This window comes from Martes martes (assembly GCF_963455335.1).
Source record: "Martes martes genome assembly, chromosome: 15".
NCBI classification, from domain to species: Eukaryota; Metazoa; Chordata; class Mammalia; order Carnivora; family Mustelidae; genus Martes; species Martes martes.
Window position 1 is genome coordinate 42,363,298 of NC_137903.1, and position 6,000 is coordinate 42,369,297.

The following is a 6,000-nucleotide window of genomic DNA, read 5'->3' on the forward strand; positions in this document are numbered from 1 at the left end:
GAACGTCAAAGGAAAAGGGCAAACATTTCAAGGAGCAGGAGTCGGGTCTCCTCCCAGGTTCCCCACTGGGGCAGAGCTGGGGATGTCAGGTGGGATCCCTGGCCTGTCAAATGTGGTCTCCAGGGGCCCACAGGAAGAGAGAGAGAGAGAGAGAGCGCGAGCACGACAGCGCTCCGTACCGTTCAGTCTCCTGGGCTACAGCCACAGAGAAGAGAGGCTGCAGAGGGCTGGGAAGGGACCCCTGTGGGGTCAGAGGGAGGATGCTGCCAAGGAAGGCACTCCAGTCCTCGTCTGGTGGCTTTATTTTTTTTCCCCTCCCAGTCTCCAAGGATGGCTGCCTGAGTCTTTCATTTTCACTAAATTAAGCTGATAAAATACAAATGGAAAAGGGGCGGGGGTGGGGAGGAGCATACGGCACACTCCTCCTCTGCATTTAATAACTTGTGCACTGTGCCTCAGACCGTTTTTAATAACAGATGGACAGATAGTGGTCTCCTCCCCACCCCCACTTGGCACAGATCAGGGTCCAGATCAACAGCACCCTTCCCTTTCCTCCAGAATATTCCACTCGGTCCCTCCCTTGAATGGAGGCTGACCCAGGAAGGAAACCTACGCCGTGGGCATGATTTGCTGACCTCCTGAGGGTTAAGTCTGGGAAGGCACCCCTAGGAGCCCAAAGATGCTCCCCAGGGAACTGCACCTCCAGGTCAGCAGGCTTCCTGCCTCTGAGCTTCTCCTGGAGTCAGTTATAGAGATCGGGAGAGGGACAGGTCCCACTATAGAGGTGATCGCAGTCATCCTTCCTCTGAGTTCTGCAGTGGGCGCTCTGGCCCAGAGGCCTGCGTGAGACCAGGAAGAGCTGGCGGCAAGATGAAAAGAGGGGAGGGTGCTAGTCCCTGCTGGTCTTCCATGTACGTGTTCCTGTGACCAGGTTCGGGCGATGACCCGGGGAGAATATACTTCCAAGTAGCCACGTGACCCTGATCTCTACCCTCAAAAGGCACCTTTTCTGCCATGGACACTTCCATCAAGAGAGAACTGTAGGGACTGAAGACCCTCTGTGTGCTAAGGGCCATATGGGCCTTCATGTACATAATGGCATCTCATTTAACCCACGCAGCGATTCAGAGAGGTAGGAACTGTTTACTGTATTTCATGGGGGAGGAAAGTAAGGCTCAGAGAAGTCAAGTGACTTCCCCAAAGCCACACAGCCAGTACGTGGCAAAGCCAGGATTCAAACGCTTGTTTGTCAGGGTTTCACTGAACATCTCTACCAGCCCCGCGTGGACAGTAACGGGTGGCAAGACAGGCAGGGTGGGGGTGGGAAGTGTGGGCACAGGCCAGGTAGGGGACAGGTCAGCGCGGGCTTTGCGGTCTCATCGCGGTATCCCACCTGGAGCTCCGCGGAGCAGAATCTGGCCGCTTCCAAGGTGGATGAAAAGCCAACCTTCCTCAAATTGTTTTATTTAAAAGCCAGACTCCTGACTGTTTGAAGCCGCTTGATTTTGGCAGTGCTTTTTCCTTTCTCTCTTTTTTCTCGCTGCTTTTAAACAGCCCTCAGAGATAAGGGGAAGGCGCCGTTGCTGGGGGCCTGCTTTGCAGGTGCGCAGACCTGCTTCTCCCGCTGCTGCTGGCCCCGCAGCTGGGCCCCTGGGGAGTGAGCGGCGCGTGCACACCGCCGCGATCAGGGGGTGAAAGGCGGCAGGCCCTGAACTGCTCTGCTCCTGAAGTATAGATACAGATGAAGTCTTTTGCTTTTATAGTGAGTTTCACCGGCATTAAACTTCATTTATATCTCTATAAATATATACGGCTTTGAACGGGAGGCTTTATGGCTGGGTTTATCAGTTCCAGCTCCCCATGGCACACGCTAGGTCACCGTGAGGGAGACAGCCCCTCTATAGACAGCGTGGCCTCTGCCCTTTTGGACTTGACCTTGTGCAGGGCTCTCATTTGGTATTCCGGGCCTCACGTGTCTGCTGGCCGGGCTCCCGGCCCTCGCCCTCTCTGCACGTGCCTCCCCTCTCACAGCTGGCCGGGTGGAGGGGCAGGGGGCTGTGTGGAGGGCTGATTTCCTCCCCGCACCTGTCCCTCGGTCAGGGCCCCACGGCCAACCTGGGTATAGGCTGGAGAGGCTGACAAAACCAGGTTTATTAAGGTATCTGTTTTACAGAAATCCATTTAGATAAACAGACCATCCATGCAGATGCCGGCGCTCAGTGGTTACGAGGTTTACAATACTTCACGAGACAGGCGGTGGCTTCTCTCCTGATGCACTTGGGGAGATAAATTCAAGGTAATCTATATAAACTCAAGCCTTTGAAATTGCACACCGTCAAAAAATTCAAACAATTACTCTAGCCCAGCCAGGAGGTGGCTGTTAGATGTTCTTCTTATGGAAAACAGAATTATAAGGGAAGGGAAAATGTTTCATAAATAAAACTCAGAATGGCAGAAGCATCTGGAGGGAGGGAAAGGCAAGGGAAAAAGAATCCAAAGGTTCGTGGTCCCCCAGCTGTGTGCAGAATGTGGCTCAAAAATCCAGTCTCTCCTTAAAGCTGAAATTAATTTTGATCCAATACAATTTCCAGGCAATTAATTGGCAAAAGGCAGCTTTCAGATATTTTTAAATATCAGCCTGCCGAGTTCTTGGTACGGAAGCAGGAGAAGAAAAAACAGCCAACACATGCTCTTAAAATCAAGGTGATATAAAACATGGGCCAGCCCAGACCATTAGCACTTGAGAATGTAAAATCCAGGTCAGCCCAGATAATTGTTAGCCTGTTAAAACACAAGCATTCCAGGCTGCACCCAGGCCCCAGGCCTCAGGAATTTGCAAGTGGCTCAACCATTCATGCTCCACCGAGGAACTGTCCTAGACATGGTACTTTTGTGCCATTTAATTTTCATAAGAACTCTTTAAAGAGATCTGATGGATTCTATAGGTGTTTGTTTGTTTGTTAGTTAGTGTGGGGAGGATAGTAGAGAGGTTCCTGATGAGGAATTCAGATTAAGAAGGGTTAAGTAATGGCCCAAGGGCACAAGTTCAGACAGGGCGAAACAGGAATTTGAAGCCAAGTTTCCTGGTCATAACTCCCAGGTCTTACTTGAATCACGCGTGGCCCAGAAGGGTAGAATACGGCTAAAACCAAAGCTGCAGAGAAGAGTGGAAGCACTTGAGCTCTATTTCAAAAAGACTGAGTTCAAAACCAGTCCTGCCACCATCTAGCTGTGTGACCTCGGGCAAGTTATTCAGCCTCTCTGAATTTAGATTTGTTGCCCTCCATCTGTTTGTTCTGTCCGCTATTTCAAGCCCAGTTGTGCAATGACCAAGGTCTCCTTTTCTCATTTGACTGGAGGTTTTCCTTGCCCCCCTTCCCCATGGGTTGTTGTAAGGATTAAATAAAGATACATGCAGCAGCTAGCACAGAGCCCTTCACATGGTGACCTCTGTTAAATGAAGTTATTTTCTCCCATTATAGTGAGAATCAAGTAAGATACTGTATTGTTCGGCCTGGTAGGATGCCTGGCCCATTGTGAACATTCCATAAATAGCAACTGTTATTAGTATTGTTATGGTGGTGTTGTTATTATTTGACTAGGGAAACAAATGTAGGAATTCCTAGACTCAGGTTGAGCAGAACCAACAGCAAATGAGAAAGATTTATTGAGCTTTGCTGTGTCCCAGGCCCTGTGCTGGGCTCTTTCAGCCCTAATAGAATCAGCTAAGTGGAAGGGCACCTAGATTTTTTACATATAAAGATCAGCAATAGAGGGAGAAGCATGCGGGAATAGCCCTGGTTTTGCTCATTAAAACTGCACCGTGTATATAAAAAAAAGAGTTTAGCATTAATGCAAGATGTGAAATTCCTCTGAAGATGCCTAAGATGAATCCTAACAAAGCCATCATTAATTGCCAAAAGAATGATAAAGGCAACATAAGAAAGTGGTTAAGGCACAGACTTTGAACCAATCCTATCACTACTTAGCTGTAAAAAGTTGAACAAGTCACCGTGCCTCAGTTTTCGTGTCTGTAAAATGGGGATAACAGCATATGTTGCAGTGTTTTAGCCACTAAGTGATACAAAATGTTTAAAGTGTTTATTGTTAGTAATAACAGCAAACATTTATTAAGGGTCTTCTCTGTGCCATGCACTTGGCAGAAGCATGTAGAAAGCACTCACTCCATGTTGGCTGGTGTTATCATTAGGCAATAGAAAGATACAAGTTGCCAAGGCCCAGAAATATGTGTTTTAGGTGAACTAAAATCAAAGACCAAATTCCAACCCAGAGACATTGCTAAGCTGTTGTCAAATATTAGCCATTCTGGGTTGATACTGTCCCTGGATCAGTGTTCAAGGCTTTTCTTTCTTTGTCTCTTTTATAACCATATAGTATGAAAAAGACACATCCAGACTGAAAGAACCATGAGCTCCTCATGAATCCTGGTAATAACCTTTTATTGAATCATCTACAGCTAAAGCATAAGGTGTGATTTTAAGAGCCAAGTGGGGGTGAGTTTGGAAGTGCCCTGTTCTCAGGGCAGGGGTACCTTAGGAAATCAGAACTAAGATCCTTCAGAAAACTGTAATGAGTCTATTGGCTTATTTGTCCTTGACCCCAGAACTCCTTCTCCCATCATGGAGTCTCACCTTCTAATGCATAAACTGGAAAGGACCCAGAAATGTGCCCACAGCATGAAGACTATGTCTCCCCCTACCTCCCAGTATCTCCCTGGAGTAATACTGGTGCCCTTCAGCAGGGGAATAGAGCAGAGTTTAGGATCCCAGTCTACTTGAACTGCATCTGTTGTACACTTAACAGTGAGGGCCAGAGTACATGAATCACACCCAACTGAAAAGGGCAGGGGTGGGGGGAAGGCACCAACCCCCTTCTTATCCTTCTTGATTTGCCTCCAGGAAACCACTTGTGTGGTTCTCATAGGGGAAAGGGAAGAATTTCAACCCTAGTGGGAGCTATGACCAGACAGTCTTTCCCACTTTGTTGGAGAGTAAAGCAGAGACAATTGACCAGAATTAAAGAAGCAGAGGAGTAAGCAACCCAAATGTCCATCAATGGACATGGATAAACAATGGATAAATGGATAAACAAAATGTGGTATATACATACAATGGAATGTTATTCAGCCTAAAAAAAAAGGAGTGAAGTCCTGACACATGCTGCAACATAAATGGACGTTGAAGACATCATGATGAGTGTTATAAGCCAGTTACATAAGGACAAATATGGTATAATTCCACTTATAGGACATACCACGTCCAATTCATGAAGACAGAAATAGAGTGGTGGTTACCAGGGGCTGGAGGGAAGGGAGGCATGATGGAAAGTAATGTTCAATGGGTATAGAGTTTTAGTTGGTGAAGATGGAAACATTCTGGAGATGGACGGTAGTGATGTCTTACCCCAGGGAGATACTGGGAGATAGTGGGAGACATAGTCCTCACCTTTATCAACACATTTCTGGGTCTTTCCCATCTTATGCATCAGAATTATGCACAACAGTGTAAATGTACTTGATGTCACTGAACTGAACTCAAAAATGGCTAAATTGGTAAGTTTTATATCATGTATACTTTATCACAAGGAAGAAAAAAAGGGAAAAAGAAGAGGGTAAGGCTGTTTAAACTCCCTTTGCCAACTGACATACTGGTTACTTGCTGTGTTCTAAATAGATCAATACAGGTCTAGTCCAAAGTCATATTTCAAGGTAAAGATGTAGTGATTCATATATACCGTTGGAAATAACTTTTTAAAACCTATTCCAATTTCCCCTTCCCACTGAACTTGTCCTTAAGATGAAGCTCCATTTAGGTGGGGAATCTCATCTGATCTTTTTTTAACACAGCCTGTAGTTAACAAGGCAAAGCCGTGTCTCTACACTTCTCCCAAATCATCTACTAGAATTTGCTTTATGGAAATCATTCAAATTTTGAATTTCTGCACTACTTCTACCTAGACATTACGAAATCCTCACTGTGA